Raw genomic sequence first — 16,716 nt, 5'->3', positions numbered from 1 at the left:
GTGCGGTTCAGACAGGGCTTTATTTCTTACAGGTGGCAGCTCTGTGCAAATTAGAAAGTGAGTGTTGATAAATACACACCGAGGGATTGCTTTTATCATCCATTTTGATTTTCATGTTAGTGTTTTATGCATGTCCTCAGAAAAGTGAAGAAATGGATACTGTGTTAATAATTAAGGGACTGGCTAATTGAATTGCTGCCCTTTTCACTTGTGTGATCAGCCAGTATTCACAGCTTTTTAGAGTTTTTTTCCATTGGAATGAGAAGCGGTTGATGTCTGCCTTGCATCTTCTTTCATATTAATTTATGAAGAATCTACACAAATTTTCAGTGAACATTGCAGAAGCACAGCAGGCAGTTCCCTTGATGAGCAAATCCTTGTCTGGACCTCCTGCGTGTGCTCTCTCTGGAGAGATCTGCTTCTCTGCCTGCTCCTGAGGAATCACAGCCACCCAGGGAGTCTGAGAGAGCCCTACTTCATCCAGTGACCCTGTGTGACATGAAAACGAGGTGAGAAGTGGAGTAGCAAAAGGGGTTTTGAGATAGAGTTTGTTAAACTGCTTTATAACAAGCACAGGGTGCTACTTCTGGCAAAGCACGATCATGTTTAAAAGCAGAGAAGCTCCTTCAACCCCTCAGACTCTGAATTGCTGTGTACCCCAGGGAACTGGTGTGTTACCTGGAGCCATCTGAGCTATCTGAAAGGTCTTGACACCATTCATGAAGCTCCACAGTACAGGGGCACAGAGTCCCCCTGTAGCCTTCATGCTCATGAAGAAAATCCTTAGAAATCTACAGCTCCAAATACAGTATAAAAGAGTCCCCTGAGTAACAGGAAAGGCATTTAGAGAGGCTGAATCAATAGAGAAAATGCTTTCTATTATTTTAATTTTTTCTTTCAAATGAGCACAGTGTACAGTATTTCCTCATAGTCCCATCAGCTTTAATGTAGTGCTCTGTTTTCTGCTTAGGTTATTTGGATGGACGGACTCCAACACACACAAACACATATCTGCATGTTTTCAGTGCCCACAACTGGACAGGACTGGATCCACACTTTCATTTTGGCAGTGTCATAGGGTCACCTGGGCCTGAGATGTCCTATTTTACCCATCAGTGAGCATGTTCTCCCTGGCATCAAGGTAACGTGCCCCATGTCCTGAGCTGGGCGTGCAAGGATGTGGCAGTGAATTCATTTGGCCTGAGACAGCTCAGATGGCAAAAAGCCTTGACTTATCTGCCAAGAAAACTGAAAATGTGCTTCAGCTGAGTCTGTCAACGTGAGAGGAGCAGAGGGTTGCCCAGTCAGCCAGAAGATGAATTTGTGCTTGTTCTGTCAACTGCTGGAGATTGGAATGTCAATATTGAGCCTAATAAACTTCTAGTTTCTAAAACATTAGCTGCACTCAGATCATGTTTAATAACAATCTGGTCTACCTCAGGTCACACAACTATCTGCAGCATTGTCTCTGGACTGGTGGTGTTGCCAGTACCCTGCTTCTCAGGTCTGCTTAGGTGAATAATCCACCCAAATTAAATTGTGGCCCCCGGCAGCTTCAATCTCAAACCTTCCATGTACAAAGCAAAGGAGAAAATTAAAACTATGAGATGGGAACTAGAGACTGAGAGATTAATATATTTTATTAGATTGCTTCAGAGGAGCTGAAGCAGAGAGCGGGCACTGAATGAACACAAGCAAATATTCTCATAAGGAGGGTGTGACACCCCAGATTTGATGGTCGGCCCTTATCAAAGGGCTGATAAAATCTTTGTGGCTAATCAGGCTTTTAAGAGGCTAGAAGCTAAAAGTCTGAGATCCCTCTGTGATGCAGACAACTGTTTCCCATCTCAGCATGACTTGCAAAGCAGTTGGAAGTGCAGGGAGTGCTGATGGATGTCTGGGTACCAAAATGCCTTAATTACGCTGCCCTCCCTAGAGTTCGTTTTGGTGATGTATAGAAAGTGCAAGGAAAATATCGAATACAGAGATTTCTTTTCTTTGTTTTTGTCTTGGCTGGATTAATTAAAGATGTCATTGATCCTGACAGGACTGCCTTGGGGTGCTATTGCTGATGTCGTGCTTGCTACAAGTAGCTGGTGATGAGGGTACACACAGTGATGTTTTTGTGCTGTATTATTCCATTTGAGTCCACTCGAGCTGCTTTGGAACAACTTTTCTCACTAGAATTATTGCCCTCTCCCTCTATTTATTGGTAATGTGTGGTAACTTATTCCCTGACACTGGAAATTAAATTGGTTGTTGGTGACTGCAGGGTTTTCATTTGAATATTCTTTAAATCATAAAATCACAGAATGATTTGGTTTGGAAGGGACCTTAAAGATCCCTTTATTTCCACCCTTCTGCCAGGGGCACCTTCCACTATACCAGGTTGCTCAGAGCCCCATCCAACCTGGCTTTGAACACTGCTGGGGGTGGAGTGTTAACAAATGCAAAGCAATAATTTAGAGTTAAAGAGAAGATGGGAGACACTTCCCACCATGGATCCATGTACATGGATATCTGAGCACCCTTAAACTAGAATGTTGCTCATCTCACAGCTACCACAAAGCAGTTCCTAAATATTTTTGCATCAAAGCCAGGATTCAGCTGTCAAATGCTGGCAGGTTGGAGCTTGCAAAGATGGGGAAGGAGGAAACAAATGGATTTGTGGGCAGAGGGCAAGCGATGGGGTCAGAAGCACACAGCACATTCATCCCTCCCACAGCCCTGCAATTCATCGTGGGACTGTCACTTCCATTCAGAGGGTATGGATTGACTTGGTGACCCACAGGTGAGTGATGGGCATGAAGCATCTGTCTTGGTTCTAATTAGGCTGTAGTCATGGCACTGCTTGAGTGCCTTAGAGGCACAAATGCATTTATCACTGTAGTACCTTTGGTTGGGCAACAATATTAAGATTTTTCTTTTTTTTTTTTTTTTTTTTGGAGAGAGCAGGAGAATAAATGAGATTTTAAAACGTCACAGGAATCACTTTTTGCAGATCCAGAAACTAAAGCATTCTTCCAACTCCCAGTCTAATGTCTTGATCTCAAGACTCACTTGTCAGGTGGCATCCTAAAACCCTGTTCTATTTAATCCATTCCTCCAGGGACTTCTGAGTATATATGTTGAAAATATATATCTGCAGAAGATGGAGTTTAACAAGTTTTTCACTACTTCTCCAAGAGTGAGATGACTTTTAAATCAGCTGTGTCTGTTTTCTATATTATAAATTACTGTCTTTGATAGAAAAAGTCTCAGTTGTACATTGGCTTTTACTCCATGTCCATTTATGCTTGATATCTCTCTGAATCAATGATGGCTAAGTTACAGGTGATTCATGGACAGCAATACAGTGCTAAATCAGGTTTGATTCCTTTGATGAGAAGCCTGGAAGACATAAATAAGGTGGCTGAAACTTTAGACCTTTCCAAAGAAACATCTCATTCTTCCTATAAACACAACAAATGCTTGTCTGTTATCAGGGACAGAGCTTCTAAATAAGGCTGTTTCCTTAGAGAGCTCCATGAGTAGTTGTTTACTGGGTGGTATATAGTTTCATGAAAAAAAAAAGGAAAAGAAAAGAATGAGGATCCTTCCTAATTTAAAAAGAAGAAAAGCTATCTATCTTAATTTCTTAAGGTCTTAATTTCTGTGGCAATATTTCTTTTCCCCCCACTTCTGAATTCCCTTAATTGTTCCTTTGTTGCCATGTTCAGGCTGTGCATACCACTCCCTGAGCCCCACTACACCTCTAACAAGAACTAGGAAATGTAATTATTCCCACTCTCTCCGTTTTCATTATGTCTGTATTAATAGTCTTCCTTTCCCCAACAACCTGTGCTGACAGCAAACCATTATCATATGATGCACATACACTGAGTACAAATTCAGGTTAATACCCCATGATGCTGTGTAATGCACTGTCCTGCTGCTGAGCTTAATCTGATCCAACGTGAGGGAGGAGGCACCACGGCACAGCTCAGTATTTCATACCAGGATGGACTTTCTTGCCAAATTTTGCAGAGGGCTGACTTAAAAGCTTCCATTTCCCACCAAAATCTCCCAGCCCAATATATTTGTTGCCTGCAGGCTGGGTGGCTTCCGTGCCACCCTGTCCTCTCTTGACCATCCACAAGAAGAGCAGCAAGGAAAGAAGGGCTGCCAGAGGGGAACTCTGAAAGTACCCCCACAGTCCAGCCCCCAGCCAGAGAGCTCAGTGAGCTTTTCTCTTGACAGCTTTTATATGAAAATGGGCTGACTGAGTCAGAGGGATCAAAGGGCAGAGAGGATGCCAGCAGAGGATAAAGAGAAAGGGAGACCCTATGGCCATAGGCAACCACCCAAAAAAGATTAAATTAGAGGTGTGAACACAGTGCCTTTCTGGATCCTGCCAAGAAGTTTAATTAAAGTCACTTGCTGTAGCTGAGTGACCCACTTTCACTCACAGCTATCACATCAGATGTGATGTTTTAGGAGATGGGCTACAAGAGCAGAACAGCATTTCCATCTTTCTTTTTTTTTTTTTCTTTCCTAACCAAAGAAACGACAAACTCACTTTGCAGGAAGGAGAGGATGATGAACTTTTTATGTTGTCGTTGTGGTAAAAACCACTGACACGTCACATGGCTTGTGTAGATCCCAGCTCTGTCAATAGCTCTTTCAATCCCATAATCCCTTTTTCTCCAGAGATAAAGCTTAGGTGGAGAGACCACTTTATCTGGAAAATTTGAGCAGTTTGGCTTTGCTTCTGTCTTCTATCTCCACACATCCCAACGAATCCAGAATTGCAGCCAGTAAGTGCAGGTTGCTGATACACAAACTGAGATGAGTGTCTTGGCAGCAAAGGGCGGATACCTCCTGTACCAAGGCTGTGCCATTTTGTTCCTAACAGAACAACAGCAGCTGAGGGACTGTTTGAATGTCCAGCATGTAGAAGAACAGAAAGAACCAACCCCAGAGGCTGTCAGAAGGTGATGGAAGAGCAGTGTCAGGAGGGTTTGTCAAGATCCTTCCTACTTGTAGAGTCTCTGATCGTCAGGTCAGCCACGACCGTGTATTTCATGTCACAGCTGACAACCTTCTCCTGGCCAAGATGAACACACCATCTGTGCCCAAATGCTTGGTCAGTTTTCCCAGGGTTGAGCAGAAGCCAGATTTCAACTGAACAAACAAATCTCTGATAGGACATGTCTGTAGATAAAACAAGGGCTAATTTCATGCTGGAGTGGGTAATATGTTACCATCAACCTGAGCTTTTCTTTGGATCAGGTTTTATCTCTTCCTTCAGCAGATAATTACCCTAACATACTACAACTATGTCATTTTCTATGATTTCCTGTTTCTTTTTCCTTTTTTAAAAAAAGAAGGAAACTTATTTTGTCCTTTTCCTTTAACCATATGGCTTCTGACATATATACATCAATATACTTAATAGAAAATATGCCTCCGGAAGGAATTTACAGAAATAGAAGACCCATCATGAAACATGCACAGAGCATCTACAATAGAATTATATAATATGAGTCTATTTGGAAACAATTTGTCATCTTGGGACAAAGGAATATTGCAAAAGAGCTTTCTCTTTGCACAACATATTGCTGCTAGCCTGACTGGAAATCCACAAACTAAGAAACCTTTTAGTTTATTTAACTGCCAGATGCTTGATTTAAGGCAAATTGGGCCTGATCCCAAAGCCTATCAGAGATGATAGGAAATCATCCTTTGAATTCAGCTGGCTCTAACCCAGAATTACAAGCTGGTCTCTCACAGACACATTTGTACCACAGTCAGTGCCACTGACCAGGAGTATTTATGTATTCCAAATGCTTTCCTTACACTCTGGATTTGAAGTTTAGTGCTTAATAACAGTTACTGGAACTCATAAATAAAGACCTCTTAAGTATTTGGCCTCAGTATTTGGTACAAACTTGTGGCAGTGGTGCTATTTTGAGGCTGCCACTTCTGAATTCGTACGCTTGGAATGGTGTGGGAGAAGGGGCTCGTTATGAAACTGTGTGTTACAAAATCTCGTTGTCACTCTCATTTGGTCCCAGCCTGTGATGGGGACTTCAGAAAGTGGGTGGTAAGGGCACAGAGAGAGAAAACCCCGAAAAAATGGGATGGTGTGTAGGCAGCAGGATTAATCATAAAATCATAGAATGGTTTGGGTTGGAAGGGACCTTAATGATCATTGTGTTCCAACCCCCTGCCATGGGCAGGGACACCTTCCAATAGACCAGGTTTCTCCTAGCCCCATCCAACCTGGCCTTAAACACTTCCAGGGATGTGGCAGGAAGTACATAATAGAGCTGAGGAATAAATAAGCAGTGAAAAAGCAGATCTGTAGGTGAAACTGGGTAAAGAAGAGTTGATCATTTTCCCAGGCTGGCTTGTCAGTAACAGATCCTTTCCTCATGCTTTTTAATTCTCCTCTACACCCTGATGTTAGACACGTTCTTCTTCCAGCCACATCAACATTTATTTATGTGACTTATCATGTGGCAGGTTTTTAACTGGCTAGATGTTTTTGTCCAGCTTCATTTAAGCTGCCCTCTGGCATCCCAGGAGCCACTGGTGCTGCCCTGAAAACTGGTGCTTCGGCATTTTGGAGACAGCTGGAGTGTCAGGGGGAGGCAATTGTGTGTGACCTTATGTGTGTGTCAGAAGCCTGATGAAGAGAATGAATAGAGCTGATAATGGATGCTTACAATTGAATCCAGGCCACAAAATGAAATCAGGTGAAGAATAGACCTCAGGGCCAAAGCTTTAATTCTTATTGGCAATGAAAAGAGAGCGTCGATGCAATTTCACGTACTGCTACCTTGACTCACTTCTCTTCTTCACTGACAAATACACTCAGTGTTTGTGCACATCAGAGCTAAGATTCTAGAAAAAACAGCTCCAAATACCTGTTGCCCTTGTGCACAGGTTCTAACTTTGGAAGCCTGGCTTTACATCTGAGCTCACTGAGGGTTGATTGGGCTGGTTGTTACGGCAGTATGGACGGGTCAAAGAAATCTCTAAGAAATCCTAGAAAACAGAGAGAAGGCAGAAATAGGTAAGGTCCCATCAAAATAATTTTTCAAAGAGGGAGAGCTCAGAGGGGGGCAGACCTTTGTTTCACTGTGGAGGGGAAACAAAGCTGCAGAGGTTTCCTTGCCATCAGTTTATGAGACAATATCATGCTGATGATTGCAGGTTGAGCTGCTTCTAGGGCTGTAATAATAGACACTGGGATATGTTTGATAACCAGTATTTGCCCACGATGGTAGAAGTTAATGTGTTATTGTCCTTGATTGCACACATCATCTCATCAGCCACCTTCCTGGAGCTTGCTCATCCAAACCCTTGGCTACCAATGATCTTTGGATTATTGCTTCTCTGGTCCTTTTGCTGCCAATAGTTCCTGCATCAGTTTGGAGATGTGTTAATGCTTATATTTGTGTCTGCTTCTGCTTCTGCCAAGGTATCTTTCTGTCTAGGGAAAAACACCACTTTACAACTGAAAAACAAGTATTGAGAATAGTTATCATTCCAGCACAGGAATACGAATTTATGCAAATCCAAACCAGGATACAATGCCCAAATAGTTGGATTAACACAGCTCCACTGCACACAGTATTTAGCTGAAAATTAGTCAGACATATTCTCTATCCAAAGGTGGACAGATGTATGACTTTGATAGAAGGCCATGGACATTGGCTCCTCCTGATTTTAAAATGCTGCCTAGAGGGTAGGAATGGCACAGAACTGAGCTGGGCTGCAGCTGGTGTAGTCAGGGGTAATTTTAGCTATTTGGGATCTGCAGGGTAAGGCAGAAAGAGTCTGTGTCTGTGGCTGCCACTAGAAATGTAGATTGTAGGACAGAAGGGCTTTTTTTTTCCCTGTACAAATGGCCTCAGTTCCACTTTCCTAAGTAAACAACCAGCTACAGAATTAGCTACACCGCTAAATGAAAACACAAGTTGAAAGAGAGCATGTAGAGTAACTGAACAGGAAGAAAGGAAATATATGTGTAGCAGACCTGAAAAAGACACAGAGAGCTAATTAAATGTAGTACAATTAATTTCACACAATGTCCTTCACATGCAGCATCATAAAATGTTTTACTGGATGAGTGCACCTGGAATCAGCTGCAAGTCTGAAATCTGCCTAATATCAGAAACATTTTATGTCTCTTTTGCTTTGCCTTATTGTTGTTAGGCTGGTGCAGAGAGCTGCTATGAGGAAAAAGCATCATAGCTCACCAGTCCTTCTTAAGATCAAGGTGAAACTCCACCATATCAAGCAAAGGATGGGAAAGTGGGAAGAGCAAAGAGGCCAAGGCTGTGGCATGGACAAGTCAGAAAGCCAATCTGCCATATGCCTTTGGGAGAATCCATGTGTATTTTTTGAAGCATGCACGTAACCCTTGCCATGAAATAACCCAATCTCACGAAATTCATGCCTGTGCCTCTACAGCCTTAGTGCTGTAGGTTGTAGGAGTGATATCCAAGTTCCCCTTTCCAAATGCAATCCTTCCATTGTCACATGTCAGCTGCCCGAAGCCAAGGACCAGACCTGAGGGAAGGCTGTTGGGCCCTTAATCAGTTCTTGCTTTCAAATGACAGCAGCTCATTCCCTGTATCAAAGAGTGCTACTTAGCATGTGCAGCAAATTGAAGGATAATGAAAATAGCTTGGATTTCATTATTGGTGGAGGAAAAAAATTACAAGTGGGACAAACTGAGAGTCATCAGAGAATGATGGGGCTGAAAGGAAGAAATGAAGTATGTGAGCGTTCCTCTAGGATACTCATATCTCTGCACCAGTGGTTTTATGCAAAAAGCAGAACTTGGAATGATATTGCTTCCTGCCCTGGCTCTCATCTTCACCAAACAGCCTGATTTTATTCTAGCAAAATGTGCAGCCAGTTTTTTTTCTGTGCTTGCAGCACGAGTTGCAGCCACTGTTGGGAGCCACTGTGCAGCCAAGAGCCCGACAGGCAACCACACAATATGAGCACATGTGGATCCAGTTCCTCTATTCCCAAGACTTCCAGGTTCCAGCCTGCTACATCTCCCGTCCTTTTGATATGTGGTGATGATGCCCATCTCAGAGAGACAGATGTTGCAGGCAGAAATCTTCTCTCTGACTTTGGATAACTTTTTGCAACCGATTCCCTTGAGTGTCACAAATGAAGGCAGGCTTTTTCTTGCCCATGGAAGGAGATTCCCTTGTTGGCATTATTCAATATTTAACTGCCTGTCTCCAGGAATAAATTAAAATAACAAGGTAGGGCAAGCTATTTTATTCATTCCCTCTCTTAGCAGGATGTCCCTCAGAAGGGAAGTGCTTTCCAGTGTGTTTCTGCTCCTATCCTAATTTCTTCTTTGTTGCCCATAAGGGGACTAATTGAATCATAAGATGCTTTGGACGTCAGCGTTAACCTCCTGGGTCATCCTCTTTGCGTGGGATGGAATGAGGGCAAGTAGACTTACATTTCAGCCTGTGACTTAGGAAGGTATCCCTTTGCTCATCAGTGAGCTGGAGGCTGCTGTGTTATATAGTTTTCACTGTGGCAAAAAAGGCACAATTATTATAAGGCACTGTTATCTCCTGTCACATCCAATAAAATCAGCCTGACTTTTGGGAAGTCCTATGAGGAAGGAGTCGGGATGAAAATTCATGAGTGCAGCCTAAGAGACGTTGGCAAATAAGACCTTCTGTCAGTCATTACCCTGCAGATACTTTTTTTAGGGAAGGAATGGGCAAGCTGGGGTTAGGGGACCTTGCTGTGTGATCTGGCAAGCATTCCCAAATGCCAACCCTCACGTAACGACCAGTGATGAAGGCAAGTTGTGTTAATGATCTTTGCACTGCAGTGAGGTGGGTTATACAACTGTGCAGCTCTGTCTGATGGTGGATGTTGACTTTGATCACCAGGCACAGTGGCTCCTTGCAGAGAAGTGGCTCTCATGAAGGAGAAAACATTTTTAAAGGCTCCATAGCATGAGACCTGTCATGGATTTACGAGTGGGCAGCATCCTGAGAGATGAGTACCCCTGAGTAAACACTTGTAAAAAAGAGCTTGTGACAAGAACATTGGAGGGAGATAAAAGGGCCTCCTCTGCTTGATTTGAGACTGCATCACTGAAGTGAGCTCTCAGCCAAGGAAAGCCAGTGGCTGCTTGCTGTGGTTGCTGTCAGCAGGGTCTCCACAGCTAATTTAACACTTTCTGAAGAAGGAGCAACTCACAGTGGTGTTGCTTCTCTCACACTTGCAAGCACTATTGTTCTTCCTGTCCTAACATTAAGAGAAATTAAAATGATGGCTTTATTTCTCCTGACATTAAAGGTTTTGAGTCCATCATGTTAAGTACCAAAAAAACAAACCCTGTGCACTGCCTTGGCCAGCTGACCATGTTTGCTGAGGTTACCCACATGTTCATTATCAAGCTTTACTCTGTGAGGAGACTCCCTTGGAAAAGGGTGGACAGTTTTTGCATTTCAATTTGCAGCTAGGCTTGGAAATGCAGCACAATCAGAGAGCCCATGGTGACAGGTTTCCCAAAGCTGCAGAGCTGAAGAGGAGCTGATACTCTTGGTGTCTGATCTGTTCTTGGAACATTAAACCCATTCTGCTTGTGCCTGGGCCTGCAGATCTCCTGAGGATTTTCTGAAGCACAAGTGACAAAAAGCAAGTTGCTTTTCTGCAAAAGCTTTTCTCAGGAAAACTTTATCCTACAAAATGTTGGCAGCTCTCCACCCTTAGTGACTTCAGGGTACAGGGGGAAACTTGCTTAGTAGCTTTCAGAGCAAAGCTCATGAGGCAATTTTAAAACATTGAGGTGCCTGCAATTCAGAGATGCTGCAGCAGTAATCAAACACACATTTATTTTACCTGGGGATTTTGTAAATGTATCTGAATAACATTGTTTGCCCATTTTTTTTGTCCTGTTATGAGCTTCTTTGCATCTCTGATGCAGATTGTCAGGCATGTATGTGTTTAAATTCAAACTTGACCACTGGAGGTGAAGAACCTGCTCTTTTGTCGAGCCTGTGCAATGATGAATTGGCAGGACCTGCCTTTCTGATATGGATATTTTAATTTAGATCCTTTCCAGTATGTGATAGAAAGTGGAACGTTGAAGATAGGCTAATCCTCGTCCTTGCTTTGCCAAGCATCAAACTGAAATAGCTTATGTGTTTCTGAGTCACTTTGCTGGTATCTCATGGGAAAATGGGAGCAAAGGCTGCAGTCAACCTTTCTGCAGTGTTGTTCCAAACGGGGTGATTGATGTATGATCCCACAAAATGTGCAAATGAGGGACTGTGACCATGTTAACCCATTAACTGTCAAAGACCTCATCCCAGTCCCTGTTCAAGCAAGAGGGCAGCGACACCAGGGAGGCAAGGCTTGCCCTGTGTCAGCACACAGCAATTACTACAAAGGAGGGGGGAAAACTGAGGAACCTCTCCAAAGAAGCCAGGCACTTGTGAGTAGGAATTTTTTTTTTAATTGGTTTCCACCTGTCAGACTTGTCAGTGGTGAAACTGGATGTTTTCACAGAGAGAAAAAAATCCTTCTCCCTCATCCACCTCCACATGTCCTCCCTCCCCACTGGCCCATCTCCAGGCTCCAATGTGACAGCTGAGCAGGTTTATTTCAGCATCCGCTGTCAGCAGGAGTGGAGGAGTTTGTGAGAAGAGACATCCCACGGCTTTGGTTCCTAGCTGATATTTTGTGTTTGATCTTTGTTTGGGAATCATTCCCTTGGGATGCTGTTGAGAATCTGCTGTGATCCATATCCCAGCCTTTAGGCTGAAGTTCTTTCTGAGATGTGCTGGTGCTTTAACAACAGCTTCGCAGCTCTGCACAGATTTGGGATGATCCGCCCATGTCCAGAAAGTCCTGGCAACCACAACATTGGTCTGTGGTATCAGGTACCGTAGGTGGATGTGGTTGGATGCAGCTTAGAACAATGGGATCACCTGGCAGGGGCTGTGTGGGAATGTTTGGAAACTTAAACTGGGGCTGCTCATAGAGGAGGGTCCCTGGCACAAGCCCTGCCTCTTCTCATGGGAAGGAGCAACTGGAAAACCTGTGAGCAAGGATTTTGCCATCAAGTGACAGGGATAATTAAGGGAGAAAGGAAACAGTTGCCTTTTGCTGACAGTAGAAGGCAGAGGAGTTAACAACCCAGCCACAGCCATGCTCTCTACCTGAACTCCAAAGCCTACTCTGCAGGTGACTTCCCTGCTCATATGACTTCCCTTATTGGAGCTGTAATATAGGAAAGACTTAAGTGGTGAAACCAAAGCAAAAGAAGACCACAACTTTAAGTTATGGGGAATGTGGTTGTGTAAAAAAAAAAAAAAAAAAAAAAGGGAAACAGGAAAGAAATTCCCCTTGTACTCAGTTGTCACCTGAGAGATCTCTGCTTCCACAGAATTCCCCAAATTCCCTGAGCCTGTGAGACAGAACATATCAGTTCAGCTTTGTGCCAACAGACAATTGAGACGACAACATTATTAGTGTTTCAGATCAAGCCTGTCATGTTGAATTAACAGTTCATAAGGCACAAGAAATGCCGTTCCCCCATGTGAATCAGAACTGAGACATCACCTGCAGAAATAATTGTATTAGTTTTGAATCAACAATGAAAACAAAGGATAAACAATTATCTAGTTAAGTTCCTCATCCTTCTTGGTAACATCATTGTGCAGAGTAATTGAATTTCCTTTGTCTTCCCATTTGTCATGGGGTTTATGAGACACCCTTTCTTCCTGTCCCTTTGTTGCTGTGCAATATGAACACTCTTAGCAAATAGTGCCCAGTGTGCCTCTGGCTCTGCATCCAAAGGTGGGAGCGTTGGTCAAAGATGTCCTGGTCTCCAGCTACCTGCTTCCTGGGCATCTCAAACTGCAAGTTCCTGCTGTGGTCTAGAAGGAAAGCTGAGCTGCCAGACAAGGAGGTGGGAGCAGAGAGGAAAAAATGTAAGGTTCATGTACCAGGATAGATCACCTCTTGAGGTGGTACAAGACTGAGATACAGAACTAGAATTGGCCTTTTCCAGTTATTTTTCCATCTCTTGGGCTCACACAGATGGGGTTGGCACTCCTGACACCACATGTCCCTGCTGTCACGCAGTAAGCGAGCAGGCAGAGGTGGCTCAGGAATGCCACAGGGAATGTGAGCTTATGCTGCCCTTGGATGCAGACATTGAACACAGGCACTAACACCTCGTGGTTCCCAGTGCTGCAGGTCTGCTTCAGCCGCAGGTACACTGGCCAAAACCCTGGCTGTTGGCAGCTTAGTCCCCGTTGTTGCCAGTGGTAAATGTAGTGTTTGCAAGGCTGGTCCTTGTTTATTGACAGTGGGGAAAATCTGTTGGCACAGTATGTGTGGAGTGCTCACACACAGGTGTGGGAACATTAACTTGAAACCTCTCTTTTTCTAATTACAAATCACTGATGCATCTTCCCTGCTTTCTGTGACTGTTTTATTCTCTATTACAGCTACTTTGGAGGGGGAGGTTGTGACACTTCTGAAACTCAGTGGGGTCTGCCAGAATCAGGTCTGGGATGGGAAACCAAGACTAGAGGCTCTTGGAGTGGTAAAGACAGCAACATTTTCACCCAAAAAGTGAGCTCCTCTTTCAAAATGATCATTGAAAAGCAGCTGGTCTCTGCTTACCTGTGTGCTGTCCTTCAGATGAGCTGCAAATGCAGCATTCCTACATGGCTGCTCACAATCCCCATGATGGGACTACTCTGTCTGTCTGTGGTATCCCAGTATTTTCACCCAATGCTGGTTGTGCAATCCCAGTTTTGCCTGTCTCAGATTTGCTTTCTCTGTGTCTATGCAAATGTCACATATCAGTATACAGCACTGCTGCCACCACAGCTCCTGGTTTATTAGAAATGAAATCCACTTTTCTGCATCACAGTTTTTCTGGGTACATCTGGTTATGACGAGGTCTCTGTGTTTTGACTTTTGAAACATTAGGTTTTCTAGTAGCACAGAACAGTTTAAGGGAAAATAAGTACTTTTAGCTATGAATATTTATGGCTAGAGTTGAATTGTATTTTAGATTGCAATTTATTATTGCTGGGAGAATAGTAGATAGAAAGTAACCTTCAATTTATTTAACATATTTTCTCTTTTGTGCTTTGATCAGTGAACAAATTTATCTGAAATTTGTATAGTGTAAATCTCAGTATTAAAATCTTACTAAAGTTACAGTCTTATTAAAGAAAACAAAGCTGGGAACAAAGCTGTCCACAATGCAAATAAGCCAGAAATATTTCTGCCCACAAACAGTGAAAATATAGAGTTGACCCAAGATACTTTATAGACCAGATATTTTGATATGAACATAAACACAAATTATTCTCAATTTGAACATTCATGAGGTGTAGCCACAGCTGCTCAAGTGAAACTTCTACTTGTTAATCCTAAACAAAAGGAGCTGGTTGGAAAGATGTAAATATTTGCACTAGAGGTGAAACAAATCAAATCAAACATAAGCTCATTTTAAGGGTCTGTGAGTGATTGCTTTTTCCAAATTTAATATTTGGAGAATAAGGATGACTGTGAAAACATTTTTGATTGAAAATATGGATGTGGGAAGTGGGGTGCTGGTAAAGATGCAGCTTGACATGCTCTGGAGCTGTATTGGGCAGCAGGAAATCCTGAAAACTTTCCCAGATTTTGATGTTTATCTTCTTCCTTTTTATCCCACATCTCTTTCTCCTGTAAGCCAGGTGAGTGTCCCATTTCTCAGCCTGCAGCACCAGCTCCAATCCTCTTTCTCCCCTTCTGCTCTCTTCTCCCACTGACTTCCCAAGTGTCTTGGCAGCTCCCCATAGTTGGGTAGGTACAGGTAAGACTCTAAAGGCAGGTGATTTTTTTAGGTGGTCCAAGGAGCTACTTCCAAACTGAATAGAAGTGAATTTCATCAGAGCAGGAGGGAAAATGTCCTCAGTTGCACTTCGGAATAATTGCTCTACAAGAGAGTTGAGAACAGCTAAAAAACACAGAACTCTGGCCAATCACTCTGACAGTGATTGTGGGAACAGGCATTGCTGGGAACGTGAACAAACTTAACTCTTTGTTTCTCTGCTTTACTCTGATGCTGGGGGGGGGATGCTTTACTGAGCAGGTTAACAGGGTTATACCCATGCCCCTCCTTCATCCCACTGCAGTGGGTGCATCACCTGACCATCCCTTTCCCCTCATTTGTTTCGTGATCCTATTCTGTATTTCTCTGTGCACAGTTAAACAGCTTCCTGAGAAACTCTATATTGTGCATTGCAAGAAATAAGCTCAATTTCAAATAAATATGCAATATCCTCAGCTTTATCAATCATCACCACAACAAAACATCTTTCCCATCCTGTCCTCTGATTCACTGTTTCGTTGCAGTCCTACAGCTCCTCATTCTCCAGCACTCTGGTGCCAACTTCTAAGAAAGTCTGTTGGGCTCATCAAAGTCTTGCTGTGACTCATGGTCCCTTCTTACAGAAAACAGCCTTTTCCTGTGAATGAAGACAACCAATCTTCAAACCCCATGGTGCCTGCTGGAGAGATGGATATAAAAAACCAGGCAGACCCTGAGCCCTGCAGCCAATCTCCAAAGAAAATGAACAGCACAGGGGGATGAATTGTCACAAACAAGTGGAAGGGAGGTTTTGGTTGAAGAGAAAAGCTTTTGACTGATCTGTAGATGCGAAAATCAGACAGGAGCAGAAGGTTTTCTTTTTTTTTTTTTTCCTTTTCCATTTTCCGGTGTTTTTCGTTACACACTGATGTTGCTAACACAACTGTCTTCTCTCTGGAAAACGTCTGCAAATCCTTTTGATGACATGATGTATGTAGAAACACAGAAAGCAAATAGAATTATTATCATTGTGTCCTTATTTCGCCCACAGTTTCTGAAGACTTTTAGAATCCTTTGTACCTTTCATCCTACATCGTTAAGCTGATATGGCACAATCTTCCTCAAAGCTGAGAGCATTGAAAAGTCAGAGCTTTTGGGTTGGCACGGATTTCAATGGGGGGAAAACAAAGTCAGATCCACTCTCTGCAGAAACCTTTTCTGCCTCTATCTCCCTGTACAGAGATTCATTAATTTTGCATTTGCCTTCCAGACTGAGAAGTGGAGCAGAGATAGCCCTCCCCAATTTCTATTCCAGTGTTCAGCTATGGGTAGCTTTGGCTTTCCTGTTCACCACAAGTGTAAAGCTGCCACTCACACTTATTCTTTGTTGCCAGTTGAAATGTTCATTACCAATGAAATGTTTTCCTGGTAGAACACAGCATTTCTTGCCCGAGGATCAGATTATAACAAGGTGGCTTTTGGCTGATATCACAGAAATCATATCACCTTGGGGCAGGGGGAGAGGAATTTTTACCGGTTAGCCATTCTAAGACAAGGACATTGCTCTTTGAGGCTCTTCATGGCCAGGTTGGTTGGGGCTTTCAGCAACCTGGTCTAGTGGAAGGTGCCCCCACCCATGGAGGGGAGTTGGAATGGGATGATCTTTAAAGGCCCTTTCAACCCAAACCATTCTGTGATTCTGTGATTCAGTCATGAGGAGCTGATTTTAATGGTGCATCAATGGTGTGAGACTGGCAGCATGGATTATTCTCTGTCTCCCAAATCCCATGAAAACTTATTAGGATACCAAGAGAAATCTGCAGGGGTGTTTTGTGAATGCCAGTGAGCTC

The sequence above is a fragment of the Chiroxiphia lanceolata genome, chromosome 17, assembly GCF_009829145.1.
Source record: "Chiroxiphia lanceolata isolate bChiLan1 chromosome 17, bChiLan1.pri, whole genome shotgun sequence".
NCBI lineage: Eukaryota > Metazoa > Chordata > Aves > Passeriformes > Pipridae > Chiroxiphia > Chiroxiphia lanceolata.
This window is presented reverse-complemented; position numbering follows the sequence as displayed.